Source organism: Pteronotus mesoamericanus, unplaced genomic scaffold (assembly GCF_021234165.1).
Source record: "Pteronotus mesoamericanus isolate MK-2021 breed Mesoamerican mustached bat unplaced genomic scaffold, CSHL_Meso_final scaffold_54, whole genome shotgun sequence".
NCBI classification, from domain to species: Eukaryota; Metazoa; Chordata; class Mammalia; order Chiroptera; family Mormoopidae; genus Pteronotus; species Pteronotus mesoamericanus.
Window position 1 is genome coordinate 15,440,846 of NW_026555321.1, and position 16,272 is coordinate 15,457,117.

The following is a 16,272-nucleotide window of genomic DNA, read 5'->3' on the forward strand; positions in this document are numbered from 1 at the left end:
AAGCAATACCTGGAGTTCTGACCTATAGAAAATATGAGATAATAATTGGGTGTTCTTTTAAGACGTTAAGTTTGTGATGACTTGCTCTGCAACAGTAACGAACTAATACAACATTTATTATGTCATTTGATTCTCCTTATAGCCTTGTGAGGTAAAATAATACAGGAATTATAACGAGGCAGATTACTATTATATCTATTATATATTACAGATAATACATATGTTCTTAGCATGAGGCCAGTACTGTTCTAGGCCCTTTAGAAATACAACTCTCATTGACTCCTTACAGCAATGCTAAGAGGTAGGCCACTTTCACTAACCCTTTTATAGATGAGGGAAAGAGGCATGTAAGAGGTCTAGTGACTTGCTCAGGGTCACACAGATGATGAAACTAAAGCACAGGATTAAACCCCTCAGCTAGTTAGTGAAAGAACAATATTCAAATCCAAGTCTCCCAAATTCTGATTCAGCACTTTGGGTTTTAGTGCCTTAAGAGGGACCAATCACAACACAGGTCTGCAAGTAAGTTCCAGGTGACCCCCCAAACAAACAAACAAACAAAAAACCCCAAACAGAAATGCAAAGACAATAATTGCTCTAGTCTCTTGTGAATGGCCTTTTAAAAATAGCATTATTAGACGATACGTTTTGTCTAAAAATAAAATTATCAAAATACTTCCATTGTTGATACTGAGAATAGGAAAAGTTGAAGCTAGTAGATAACCCCCCCAAAAAGGTCTGAACATAATGCTGAGGTGTTTCCCACTGCCCACTAAAAGGGCCATCATGGCAAAGAGCCAGAGCATCACTGAAGCATGGCCACCACGAGGAGCCCCATGGAGCACCATGAGGGTCTTATGCAGCATGACGTGAACTTTTCAGTCTTTCCCTTTAACTTTCTAAGCTTATGTATTTCTGCATTAGCAAAGCAGTTTGCCAAGTCAGACCACCAGCTGTTGAAAGAAAGCAGAGATTTCAACTTACTGGTTTCCAAAAGAAAGCTCAGGTTAGACATTTAGGTTTTCATCTTACAAGTGAGAAATCCAAAGAGTTATTTATGAAACTTTGGTTTCTACAACACATGCTGAGATAAGTCTATAAATTATTGTAAAATTGAAGGGATAAATACCTTGCATATTTACCTGATCACCAGGTCTACCACACATTTCACAGAAAACCCACTGCCGCCATTAACATACCTGGGGCACACCCCTGAATGGAGGAAGGAACGAATTGATTGGCCTTTGGTTGATGGATGCAGCAAACATTTATAAAGCTATGTTGTTAATCATGCAACTTATTAAAGAATACAACAGAGATGCACATTTCTGAATAGAAAAAAATATTTTCTTGAATGAATCATTACAAAGCATTAGTTTAGAAAGCTTTTAAAAATAATTTGTTACTCAACTGAGTTAATTAGGTGAATGAAGATATGCTAATTTTAGATTTCAAAAGAAGTCATGACAAGACTTTCATACACAAATAGTGATAACAGTTAAAAAAGCGATTTTTTTAAAAAAAATCTACAGATACAAATCCATTTTTGAAATATGGAAATAGTTTAGGTTTATTTGGGGGGGGGAACCTAGATATATATTATATTCTAAGATTACCAGGACTATGGTACTGTGCAAAGACTATATAGGTTTGTTGAATGATTAGTATTATTTTGGATACCAGTTTCTAAAACACCTCATTTTGTCACACGATAATCAGAGACATAGTTCTATTATACTGTGATTTACAAAACATTTTTTCACGTTTATTAATGTGGTTCCCATGCCAACTCTCTCATGTATATGGCTATCACTGTCATTTTACCAATGACTCAGGAGATTTAAAGAAATCTCCTTAAATTTATGAAGGAGATTTTACATTTTTAAAGCCCTGAAGCTAATAAACAACAGAGAGACAGGGCATCATTTGATACTTGGTCCCATTTTCTTTCATTATCTTAAATATCTTTTAGAAAGAATAAAAATAGGTTGGTGCAGGAAAATGCAGTCTTCAGTGTAATGCTTAGAACAAATTCAGCATTAGTACCTCCCAGGTGAAAAATATTAAATCAGAGTCATAGAATTGAATGTGAGGAAATGAAATGTCCTGGATTCTGAAAATATAAGAATAAAGTTTTTGTCTAGGGATAACTGAGAATTCACTCCGCTTTCTCTCTACTGATATGAATGCAGTGGTGGTGGTGTTCTAGAACCAAAACTCCATGTTTGTAAATACTCCCTAAAATGGAAGGGCAGAGTGACTAGTACTGTAATAGCAAGCAATTGTAACCCACCCCACCATTCTTTTGATATTGTTTCTGTAAATGCTGACTCTAAATAATATGTAGCTTGTAGATAAACCACATGTTTGTATAACAATCTTAAGAACTAATTTCAGAAGATACAGATTCTGACCTTCAGTCATCCCATCTCTGATAGATTTGCTAACCTTCAACCAGGACGACCTAACACCAGGATGACGAAAACCAGGATGATGCAAACCGAAGCACTGCTTGACCAGTTTCGAGGTCCTTATCAGAAGGGATATGCTAATCTGCCTGCAGAGCTCTTTACTACCCTTTCCCTTGATCTCTTTGCTCTGCTTTCCCTTCCTTCCTTATAAAAACCTCTGCGTGCACTGAAAAGTTAAGAAGGGCTTTGAGATGAGAGTTCCCCATCTTCTCTGCTGGCATCTGAATTAAGCATGTTCCTTTTCACCAGCACCTGTTTCAAGAGATTGGCTTTAGTTGTGGCAGGTAGCCACACCTGCATTTGGTTACGATACAATTTCTTTTTTAAGAGTGAAGGGAGCGTAGAATAAAATGACTGTGATGAGAAAGCAAAGGGTCTTCCACATCTGGTGGCCCTCCTGTGACAGTCAGGGGCAAGTGGAGCCTCAAGAACATTGACTACGACGGCTCCTCCCCCAGTGGCTGGTTGCCTCATTTCCCATAAAGTTTTGTATTTTTGGCAAATTACATAAGCAATTCATTAAAATGTTACAGTAAGAATGTGATCTCCTCCAGACAACCCACAATTTACCTGAAAGGCAGTAGTATCGTTTTCACTTTGAGGCATCTAGAAAGTATAGTGTGATGTTTTCAACTTTATGTTGAAAAATACATAGAAGTGTACTTGTTAATATCCAAATTTTTTGTAGGATTTTTCTTATTAATTACTTGTTACCAATGTGCACAAGTGTCCTATAAGCATATATACACACACAGAGTTTGAATCAGGAAGAATATTCTAAAACCACAGCAAATTCATTCTTAAGAATTTCCCACCTAAAACCTTAGTGTCTCATGTGTTTGTATGAGGTCTATCCAGAAGGTATCCAGCCACATACTATGAAAAATAGAGACATTTATTGAAGAAGATACAAGATACAAGCAACATTGTATATTGGACAATGATGCCTCAGTCTCCTTCAAAGTAGGCACCTTGGGACCTCACACAGTTCTCCCAGCATCTATTTCACTGTTTAAAACACTGCAAAATACTGCGTTGGAATCTCCATCAGCTGCCCCATCATGTTTTCCCGAATCCCTTTGATAGTCTGAAATCTTTTCCCTTTCAAAGGTGATTTTAGTGTTGGGAAAGCCAGAAGTCACAGGGTGCCAAATCTGGGCCATAGAAGGGCTGAATCACCTGGCAGCTTCACCAAAGAACTCTGCACGAGATGTGATGCATAAGCTGGTGCATTGCTGTGATGAAGCTGCCAATTACCAGTCGCCCATAACTGCAGCCTTCTGAATCATCCAAATAGTTTTCCCAGAGAAATGTTTAAGCTTAATGCAGATTCATTGCTCTACTTGGTCAGTCTTTTTGAATGCAACGGCCACACAGTACACATGCTCATTCAATGGCATCTACTGCCCCCACTAACTGGTACAATGAAGTCATCATTGTTCATGCATACCCATTCCAGTCCACTCTCCTTGGCTGCCAGATTACATTGATGTCATGCAAACCATTCTCGTTATATTAACAGTGGTTGAAGTTTTTCCAGACAGATCTTGTATATTCATAAACAATCCCTTTGACACAGGATGCTGGTATCATGTGTAACAAGTTAATAAGCAGGGCATTAGAGTATTACCATACATACTCTATGTGATTTGTAGACTTTCCAGGAAACCAATAATAATATACCCCACCAAAATGAGGCAGAATGTAATTGAATTATCTGATGATTCAGGTGCCACTTAAATTGCTTTGAAGGATAATCATTTTCCCTTGCTATATTTCAGTTTTACATAAGCATGATTAAAATAAAGACAAATAATAGAGAGACAAAGTATACTTTGTTCTGTTTTCATATTCTTAAAGATCTTCTAAAATAGTGTTTCATATTTCTCCCACACTAAATTGCTATGTATGTGGACTAAAAATCAGAAAGGTTAAATCCATTTTTTTCTAGTTTGATTTCCTTTAGAACTATGTAATTAGGAAGTACAAAAAAAGGTTAAATTCGATATGGCACAAATGAGTAGATTTCTTTTCTTTATTAGTATGCATGCCAGATGGAAAATAATTTTAAAATCATATTGGCTTACTCGTTAAAAAGTAAAATTAAAATATAATTGTGTGCATGAGAGCATATGTACTACATACAAATAATTAACATCATCATTTAGCCATTTTTAAAAAATTAATCAATTTAGTACAGTGTGGGTGGGGAGATATTTAACTAAACCAGCTGCTGGACTAACGTTCTGCAGATAGTCTCTTTTTTTATGGCTTTTGAGGTTCTCCTTTGAACACGGTATGATGTCACAGCAAATTTGAGCTACAAGGAAAGAAGGAATAACTGAGAGCTGATTCATAAAGAGTCTTGAGGGGCTAATAATCCTAATAATGACTGCAATCAATTACCAATATTAGCGGATGAGATTTTCATATCACTCGACCCTTGCTCATCTTGTTGGCATTTGTCCCTTTTGCTGGCTGGGATGAAGAAGAAAAAAGCGACCTGAGAAGCCGTCGATTACAAATGATAGAGCCACTGTCAGTCTCAGTCCTTAAATAACTATGCAAGAGAACTGCCTCCTCCCATTTGTCTCTACCAGCCTTTAGTATACTTCCCAGAGCATTAGGTGAGAGAGGAATTCATTTCCAAGTCTCATAAGTCACTAAATTATTGTTGCAGCTCTTGTTACAATAGCTGATTAAACCTAACTAATGCACAAAGCGAAGTCCACAGCTCTCATCCTTCCATTAACTTAGTAATTTAACAGTTCCCAGCCCCCATGAAATAGTGCTTTAGTGCCTGGTCTTGACAGTCCAGCCAACATGTCATCTTTTATTATGATGGGCAAGAGATGTACCTGGTACTCTAGGCTCCACTAAAATGGCAGCGCTCCTAAGTGGTAGTTTTTTGTTTGCAATCCCTAGCCAAAACTTGGTCAGCATCGTTTCGCCATAAGCCTTCCTACAGCAGTTTCTAGGTATTTAACCTTCTGTTTTTGCTAACGTCAAGACATTAATAAGATCCATTGAGATCACCCCAGTATACACTTGTCAGATTTAGCAAATTAAATATAGGACAGCTAGTTAACTTTGAATTTCAGATAAAGAATGAATAATTTTTGGCAGAAATATGTCTTATAAAAGGAAAAATTTCTTTTATTGCTACAAGTATCCTCAGGCTAGGAAGCCTCCCAGGAGAAAACCAGATGACCAGCCCTCATCTCTCCATCATATATGCACAAATCTACCTAATGCCCTTATCAGGAACTTATTGTGTGTGTGTGTGCGCGCGAGCACGTGCATGCATGCACATACCACCAGATGGGGCCTGATGTGGCAGTGCACTATTCAGAAGAAACATGCCTCAGCACCACAGACAAGAACAATCACCTCCTCCTTTGTGTCTCTGCAACTAACATCTCTTGCTTCTACTCTATCTTTGTTGGCTGCTACAGCTATTAACCTCCCTGTAACTTCCTCCTGTTCTACCAAATTTATACAACTTACATCCTAGACCTTTACTTCTCTCACCAACACAAGCAAGGAACATTCCATTCATCTTTTTCCAACTGCTTTTATGGCTATGTATTCTCACGCCCTGTCGTGTATGGCAGTATGCTCCCAGGGAATGCCCTTTTTAGGTCTTCACACCTATATACTCTAAGAGTGTAGGCAGGAGAGTTGGTCAAGGGTACTAGTAATCCAGTCAGAACTGATGATAACAGGAACTAAAAGGAGCGGCAGTAAGAATAAGAAGAGAGGTTGTAGCAATAGATGGTTAGGAGGTAGACCACAAAGGATTTTGAGTTTGATGTTATTAGAATAGTAAGGGGAGGGAGGACTCTCTAACAAGCCCTAAAGCCCTAAGTTCATGGCTCATGGGGACATATTCACAGATATGAAAAAATTAAGGGAAAAACAGGTCTGTTGTTTAGGGGGAGAAGGTGATAAATTCAATTTCTAATTTATGGTATTTAAAGAAAATGAGTTTCATTGGAGAGATAGCTTGTAGGTGGTTAAACACACATGCATGAATTTTGGGAAGCAATAAGGTTTAAATACATATTTTGGAAACTATCAACACTGAAATAATAGGAGCTGATATAGATGAGAAAGGACATAGCCAAGGATAAAACTCAGGGAATGGTGTTATTTAAAATACAGAAGAAAGGAGAAAGCTCATGAAGGAGACTGAGTAGAAACTTCCAGGCACGACAAAGAAAACCCGGAAAACGCAGTATGCAATGGAAGCCAGTGGGAGAGGAGGGTGTCACTAGTATTGAATATGGAAAAAGAGCTAGTCAGAAAAAAATGAACTAGCACTATTTGACAAACAAGAGGCTACAGGTAATTAGAAACCTCTTCTGTGGCCTTGTTACAACCATTAAATGAAATAATAAATGTGAAAATATTTAAGATTATTGCTGAAAATATAAGTTTACTCCTCATTTCCTAACATATTTCCTTTCTTTTTTAAAGTGATTGAACCTCTCTGAGCTTCAGTTTCTTTATTAAACTGGGATGAATATATTACCATCAAATTTAGTTTTTAATTATACTATATTATGTAGAGTCATCTTTAAAAATATTGTAAGATAGGGAGAATAGGAAGTAGGTCTTTACAACTTCAGTCTTCTCAAAGGATTGTTGTTTCAAATGGATAATGTAAATAAATATACTTCCCATGGTCTAATGTTCTCTGTAGAAACGAAGTACCAGTCATTTTCAAAATCAGATTTAACATCTTGACTTTTTCTTGGTAAGCCCATCTGTTTTATCCAGGCCAATATCTGATTCAGCCCAAGCCATTCTCAGTCTTCTTTTCTATTTTAACCAATTCCCAGGCACACCCACTTTCAAAACATTCAATACAAATTTACGAAACAGCTCCTGTACACCAGACACCAGGAATCCAGTATCTTTAGGCTAACCTCTGTTTCTATTAGTGTGAGCTCTATCCAGTAGCCCTGTTGGTGTTAGCTTTCTTCAAACATTGCACTCCGGCCATGAATTTGATTTTGCCTGTAAGGCTGGGCCTGCATAGAATTATGAATGGGTGAATAATCATAACCGTAGCTTATTTATTGGTGCCACTTTGGTAAGCTCATTCTCTTTCCAGATGCTCAGCCCTCGCAGTCTCTCATCTCACTCTTCTATTAGATCTTCTTCTCTGATCAGACCTTCACATTCCATGATGAATATGGACCGGCCTACATGTATTTCAGAGCACACCTCAGATGTCTTTCCTGCAGTCAGGGGATCATACTACGCCACTTGGGGCAAGGCTGCCACTGCTCTTTTACTAACCTGCTAAGAGTTTTGCATGCTTAAGCAAATTTCCCCAGTCATTGTCTAAGTTCCTCAAACACTGGAAGAATGCCTACAATTTCTTCAGTATGCTTTTCATCTTCCAAAGCATGGTGGCAGGTTTATATCAGGACTGTCTTTAAATAATTCTTATTCATTAATTGAGAAGAGAGATTTTTAATTTCCTTGTGGTCCATAGGTCCAGCTGAGTTGAGGCTATAGCATCTCCTTGCTTATCTGCATGTCCACAGGTCTTTCCTCTAGGGCTGTCATTCAGAGAGGAATGGCATACCGACACCTGGCTTTTAGAGTTGCTTGGACTCGTTCTACCATCGTCGCAGTGCATCATTTGGGGGGCCTTGTCAAGCTCTTGGAATGTTTGCAAGGGGCAAGGCACCAAAGCCTGTGGAGTTTCCAAAACTACTGCCATTTGCTTAGTGGTACATGATTTGTCAGGATGAATAACTCTAAAGTAGGATACACTGTTTAAAAATAAAGAAAAGTCACTTAGGGGACCACATGTAAAATCCATGCAAGACTGCCTTTGGAAATAAGGCCATTGTTCAATTCAATGAAATACATTTCATATTTTGTTTATCTGAACTATGATAGTAGGTAGTTCCTCCTTATTATGGGTCAGAAACTGTATTAGTTGAAGGAACTAGATAAAACTATATCAGCCAGTTCATTTCCTCTGGGAGTTCATGGTTTATTTATGGCATGTGTGGGTAGGGAGATAAATAGGCAATTATGATATAGGATTGAAGAATCGGGGAGAGAAACCACTTAAATAGCGCATTAGGAAAGTCAAGCCCAGACTCATGGTGACAGGGATAAGAAGAGTTAGAAAGAAGACTTTGTAGAAGAAGCCCAAGGTGATACTTCAAGGAGAAGGAGAACTCGATGGCGTAAAGAAATGTCTGCTATTTTTTTCTGACAGTAGAAAATACAGATGATATGAAAACACAAAAGATGTAAGGAATAATACAGCTGACCTGCAAGTGACCTGGTCTGGCTGGAGCCACAGAGAGGGGAAGCAACTGGTGATAAATCAAAGGATAAAGAGTCCAGGTCATGAAGGGTCTTCTATGTTACGTTGGGGAAGTGCCATGTACAATCACTTGGGTGACGTTATGTTGAATTTTAACAAATATTTAATAAACTGAATAATACATAATGAATAACATCTAGGAGCAGGTGGCCATTTTGTTACCTAAGATATTTAAACAACTTTTCAATATATTCACTATATATATGGTTTATAAATTATTCATGTATTTATTTTTAAACTATTTGAGTAATTGGGAGAGGAGATTATTCCATTGGCAAATGCTAAATTGGAAATATAAACCACATAAATAATGTAATTTTTACTTACAGAATACAATATTTTTATGTACTACAAGAAAATATACTTGTAAAATTGGGAACAGGAGAGAATGACATAGCAGAGTTCATGTTTGCTGAGAGGAAAATGGAAAAAAAAATCTCATTACCGTGCAATATGCTTCTAAATCAAGAACTCACAATTTTCTTCTGGGTTTCTAAATTTAGTAATATTCCATTCTTAATTTCATTGTCTTGTTCAAAGCAAGCACTATTTCATATTTTATGAGTACGTGCTCCTTTCCATAGTCTATTTACAGTAATATGTAAGTCTCAGGGCAGCTAAGACAATTTTCCTCCAAATTTGCCATCTCACAAATGTTTCATATTTAAACACAGTGAATTCAGGTACACTGTGAAGTAAGTTTTGTGTCTGCCAGGCAAATACAACTTGATTTTCCAAGTATATATCTAATCCTCTAAGGGAAAAGATAGGAATAAATAACAGTAATATTGATAACATTATTTTATCTGAATTACTCCATTAAATAAAATGCCTTATAGCACTAAAAAAAAACTTCAAAAACAACATGCACCTAGAACTTCTCACAATAGCCATTACTATAAAAAATATTAGCATGAACAAATTGCTTTTAAACGAGAACATTATTGACCAAAAAGTGCTCGAAGGGTCAAGTCAAGGAACATGTGCGGAAGACACATGGACGAAGCCAAAGCGGGAAATGATTGAGGGAGGAAGGTGAAGGAAGGGGACAGGGGAAAGTGGTGGCAAGAAGGTGAAGACAAATGTATTTGAACAATAAAAAAATAAAAATAAATAAAACACTCTGAAAGTGAGTGTTATACGCTGTATACATTAACATTCTTTGGTGCAATAATTCCTCTTCTTAAAATAATTTTAAATGTAGGCGTAGGGTCCTTTGCATTTGATATCCTTTTTCCTGGAATGTTCTTCATCAAGACACACAGTTGATTATCTCCTTGCTTCCCCTCCATTTTTATTTAAATGTCACGTTCTCCATTAGCTTCCCATTGCAGCCCATTCCTTCCCCCTCCTCTGCTTTATTTTCTCCATGCAACTCACCACTGTCTAACATGCTATTTATTTTACCTATTTGTTTGGTTTCCTGTTTGTCTCCTACTGGATTATAAATCCTATCAGGGCAAGCGTCTCTATTTGTTTCACTACTCTATTTATAAGACAGTGCAAGGTAAACAATGGGTGTTCAATATGTATTTACTTTGTTTGTGAATAAATATATTTTTTCACAGAAATGTCCCTTATTATTTTTTATTTAAGTGGAAAAACACCACCTTAAGTATGTAACAATTCAGACATGGTTATGTAGAATTAGCTTACTTACATGGTGGGGGTAGTATGCAAATATTAAATGTTTATAAATATTTATGAAATACTTATATATGAATAAATTAGTCATATAAAATATGTGTTTCACTTTATTTTATATAGAAATACTTACATAAAAATGTTATGTAAATTAAAAGACACCTATATTTGCATAGGCCATGATCACAACCACATGAAGAGAAATAGAGGAAACAAACCAGGAAGATTTCATGTGGAGCCAGTGGTTGTATTGGAATGGATGTGGCTGAAGGCCATTTGTTTCTCTCCAGTGTTTCTATTTTAAACCTTATATAATTAGCATGATATATTGACAGAGGAGAAATTAAACTATTCAAAAGGAAATGCCTTGAGAATATAATTTGTTGGTTTGTTAGAACATTGTCATTTGGTGATTTTGTTCATAGTAAAGAATAGTGGGAATATTTCTAAAAACCTACTTGTCTGTCTAATAGGAAACGATCATGAATAAAGTACTCTTTATAATCAAACATGAACCCATTATTGTAGCCTAAGGAAACTCTTAATTGTTATTTTTGAACCAATGAAATGAAAACTATGCTTTGCAGTTTCACGTGGTTGAGAAAAATACAATGGTCACATATTCTGGGTATCCATTTAATAGCTCATTTATCATAACACTTCATCTTCCCATGAGGAATTCTGAAAAGCCTAAAGAAGCAATAATTAAACGGATAGTTTATTTGCAAAATAAATGTAATTCCAATCTTTGCTCAAGTGCTTAGGCAGGTGCTTTTAAGCCAACTCATTTGGGAGCCCTTAATAACAATAATGAAAATACTACCTTACTTTTCAATGCGCCCTTCCCCACCCCCACCCCTAAAGCATTCTGACATAAAAAACCTCTTTATTTTGAGATAAGACACTGGGTATGTGACACTTCTCTGGAAATCTGAAGTGGCAGAGTAATTTTCTAGGTTTTTGCTTGTTTGTTTGTTTACTTGTTTATTCTAGTTATTCTCATCCTTGGGCTCAGATTTATTCAGCAGAAAATAGCTGGTCAGTAGCCAAGTGGACGGTGATTCATTTCTAGACAATGGTTAACGTTCAGTACAAAGCATTCCATTTATTTGATACTCCAAATGTATTTTCTGGGAATGTAGGCACTGAGAATACTCACATAGTTGGGTGAAAAATGGCATATGGAACAAAGGTCAAATCTGAGCTATAGCTATGAATTACTCCTTACTACTCAGCCCAAGCCATTGCTCACTGGTGGGGGTGCCAGTGTACAGATATGGGGTGTTATGTGTGAACTTTCATTATTATCCGATGTTTGAAAGGCAGGGAAAGACTAGGAAGGAGGCTGTGATTACATGAGAGGTAAGGAAAAAAAAATGAGAATGAGAAAAAAAAGAGAGGGAGAGAACACTCAAACTCTGAGATAAATGAATGCTAACCAATCAAAGCTTCTAAATCTTCGTCTGGGAATACCAGAATGCTCAAATAGTTCAGCAGTAAAATTTATTTTAATTCCCTCATCATCAAAAAATATTAACTTTATTTATTGTTTGAAATCCTTCTCTACAGCATCCAAGTCTTTACCTTTAATTTAGTCATTTATGTAAGGGGAAAAAGACATGTCTTTGTACTTATCAGGAAAATGACTGTAGGTTGGGCTTTGCTACAGCAAAATATCAATAAAATGTCTATTCTCTTTCAGATGCCACTGATATTTATGTATTTTACCCTAACAGAAAAAGACACTCAAGAATGCTGAAAGAATGAAAGAACTTGTTTTGAGCCTTGAATTTCTACTGGAGAGTTTTCAAACAAGTGGCATACTCTAAGAAGGTTACTCCTCAGTTCGATGGTAAGTGGGAAAAGACATTTTTACAGAGATTGTGCACAACAAAGAAGGGATTTGAGGAAAGCTTTACCAAACAAATGTGTACTTAAAAATGCTATTAGAAATTGAACACAGATTCAAGAAAATTATGAAGTTGTTGATTAGACACAAGTCTCAGTTGCTCTAAAGCTAGTGATTAGACTTTAGCTGACGACTTCCTTTTAGACTGTGTTACTGGAAGCCCAGCTTGTGCCTGTCAGGCCTCACCAGAGCTGGGAAGAAAACGGGAGGTGATGAAATGCAGATCAGCTTATTTCTTTGTTCCTAGAAGTTGTGATGGAAGATTGAATGGGAGAAGACTCTGGAATAATTGCCTATAACATTGTTTGGGATCATTAAATGCGCACCAGATCCCAAAGTGCTGCATATAAAGAATGCAGGACTTGGGTAAATGTATTGGATAGACCTTCTTTTGGCTTTTCTAAAAGAATGCTGAGCCATGTCTGGAGAAGTAGCTATTAAAGTCTCAGCTTCTTTAACTGGTAAATGAGTCCCCAGACGCTGGTGTTCCTGAAAGCTAAGGGAGTGGAAGCTCTCGTCTACCTTATTCCCATGATTAGCTGGATTTTCATGGGAATTAAAGAGGCTGATTTTCTGAAAATAGCAGATACTGAAACAAACAAAAGAGATAAGGGGTTGGTAACATTATTGACAATATTCATTATTACTGATTGAACAGTGAGTGAACTTATTGTTGATAAAATTACTTCATTAAATCCTCACAAAGTACTATTTTGCCCATTTTACAAATGGGTTTAGGGCTGTAGTCCTACTTTGATCAGTAATTAGCTAGATTGTGTATAATTCACTTCCTGTTTTTCCCCTTTCGCTCCTTTGTGTGAACAGAGATACCCGTTGTATTTGTGTCACAAGGTTATAATAAAACTTAAGTGATATGAAGAAATAAACATTCTGAAATAGCAAAATTTGGTGGCATATAAATGAATAAAGGTGCTGATTAGTAAAGCATTAAAGATAAAAGGAGAAAGAAATAGAGTCAGAAATCACAAAAAATTAGATATCTATATGCTCATAAGAAATACTGCACTGATAAGAATTCTGTTCACTAGTTGAGGTCAAATCATTTGTAAATTGTGACCTAAAAACACTAAACAAACACCAAATAATGGTAGTGCTATTTAATTAATTAAAGTCAAACGTACATGTTTCTGAAATGTCTTTTAGTTGTGATACTGTCTCCACTGAGAACCAGTGACCTAGAACTACCTAAATCAACATAAAATATAACCTTAAAAATATAACATTGGGGAAAACCCCCTTCATATATGCATGGGCTGTTTGGAATTGTCACAATAATTGGGGAGCATCGCTAGCGGGAAACGGGTGCTAGATGTTCAGTCCTGGACAAGATGGTCCACACAGTGTATGATGGCCCTTTACCTCACATGACTCTCATCCTTTTGTGACTGAGGTAAATGTAGCAAATAGGAAGTAGAATTGTACACCAAATTTCCTTTGACCTTTCGCTTTCTGAAGAGTTCTCAGAGAGACCAAGTCAGTTGGAGTTACAGCTTGACCCTGTGAGCCTACCATTCTAAGCCTCCATGGTTGTAACAGCAGATAAGAAGAATGGGAAGGCACTTCCTAGGTAGCCTCAGAATGGGATGACAAGACAGAAAAAAAGAACAGTCAGTTCCTTTGGGAAGGATATGTCTGAAGATTTCTGAAATGACCCAGTGCAAGGGGTCACAGATGCTAGAGTGGCGTGTGTGCGTGTGTGTGTGTGTGTGTGTGTGTATTTTTAGAATGATATGTGAGAGTTATCAGTAGTATACTATTTGATTAATAGTGGCTACAATAATAGGAAGATTATTACATCACTAGAGGTGCAAAACCTCACCTTGCTGCTCTGCCCTCCATACCTCCTTCCCTGGGCCTCTCCTAAAGACTAAGGACGGCTGCAGTGGTTTCGCACATGTCCTCCCGCTCACACATTCGAAGGGAAAAGAAGGAATAGGGACACAAATATTTTCCCCTCGCATGTCTCTCTTTTTTATTCAGGGGAAAAATGATTTCCAAGAAGCCCTCAGAAATGGTCCCTTTATATCTTATTGGACAAAACAGGTCACACACTTACCCTTAGTCCTAAAGCTGGCTAAAGGGAAGGGAATTACCACTGACTTAGAATACTCATAATTCAGTCCCTGGGTCCACCTGGGCATACTGGTGCCTGCGCAAAACTAGATTCTTTGGGGTTTTAGCAAGGAAATGGGGGAGGGGTTTGTTGGACCTATAGATATATTACAGTTTTGACCACCAAGATTCCAGAGATTCAAGCTATTCATTTCTGCATTCATGGGAGAAAGAGAAAGAAGTTGGCACTTTTTCCTCTCATTTTCTGCCTCATTGTTTTAAATAAAGGGAAGCAAGTGGGGTGGAATTTTTCAGAAAATGGAATCATATTGATTATATACTCATAAGAAACATTTTCCAACAACGACGAAACCTGAGTCTGCCCTCAGTTAGTTATGGGGCCTTGAGCATATCACTGGGGTTCAGTTTTCCACCTATAAAGTAAGAAAGACTGGATTTTATAAATCACCAGTAAGTCAATTCTCATTTCAAGTTTCTGTAATGCTTGGAATCTACAGTTAAGTTATGCATGACGGTTTTCAAACTAAAAGTAATTTTATAGCTACTTTGGAACTTAAAGTTAAGCCTTGTGCCCTATTGATCCTAAAGAATAATATGGTTTACAAACAGTTTATTTTAAGAAGAATAGAATAGTTAGGAGAGATTCAAGCTCATCATTCATATTTGCTTTTCACTAGCATAATGACATTCAGATGTTCTTTGGGGTAACTCTATCAGGGAAGGGTGTTTTTAAGTCAGTCTTCCCAAAAGTGTGTTACTAAGTGGTCTGGGAAGGAGTGAGTTCTGAGGTACAAATAACTTTATCGTTGGGTTTCTCAGAGTATTTATAACTCTGTGAAGTTCACTGTGAATCTCCAAAAGAGACGTATTATCTCCCAACTTGAACACAAGCACTGGGATACCATGACAGTCCCTCTGATAACCAAGACGGCTACTGGGGGACTCATGGGCAGGAAGTGTCCCTGCCCTGGGGATGCTGGACCAAAAGATGATTTACATCCAGGATGAAGCAGGATGGCACAAGATTTCATCATGTCACTCAGAATGGCACCCAATTTAAAACTGATACATTGTTTATTTCTGGAATTTTCCACTTAATATTTTTGGAGCTTGGTTGACTAAAGGTGACTGAGACCATCAGTAGTGAAATGGCAGGTAAGAGGGGACTACAGTATTGTCTCCCTAGAGAAACTTCTTGCTGCTTTAAACATAGAGGAAGTGGCAGAAAGAACACAGAGGTTTAGAGGCAACTGTTGGGGAGCAAGCCAGACTCTTTTGCCTAATAAAAAGTAAAATAAAATATCTTTTTCACTGGTGTCAGTTGTGAGTGTAAACACGTCATCATCTGCCAATGAGCGTGGAGTACCAGCAGTGGCTTCGAAGCCCTTCGAATGTCAGATATCTAAGAACCAGGGATAGTGGAAAAGGAAGTTCATAATATAACCTGGTCCCTATGACCAAGGTTTTCATAATAGCAATAGTTATTATTACATGACATATTTGTTAGAGAGGTACTCAGACTTAGATACGTTAAGTGACCTCTCAAGTTCTTGAGAACTTTGACCAGTTATAAGGAGACTTCTTAGAGTGCTAATTTATGTGTGCTTCGTGGGTGGTTGGAAGAAGACAGCAAAGCTTAGCAAAGCAAAGGGATATAAAACCACAATGGGTTGGTATATAGGCATATCCAATCTGGCTACAATTTTTACTTTAAATTCTTTTACAAACTAGAATGTTGTTATTTGTCATTTAACAGTGATTTAATGTTCCTTTAAGGTTACACCTTTCCAATAATG

General features: G+C 37.2%; 1 protein-coding gene across 1 annotated transcript in view; it reads right to left on the bottom strand.

The window, feature by feature from the left end:
- The window catches only part of KCNH8 (potassium voltage-gated channel subfamily H member 8), a 283,777-nt gene that overhangs the window by 104,270 nt on the left and 163,235 nt on the right, over positions 1–16,272 (bottom strand). The window lies entirely within an intron of this gene.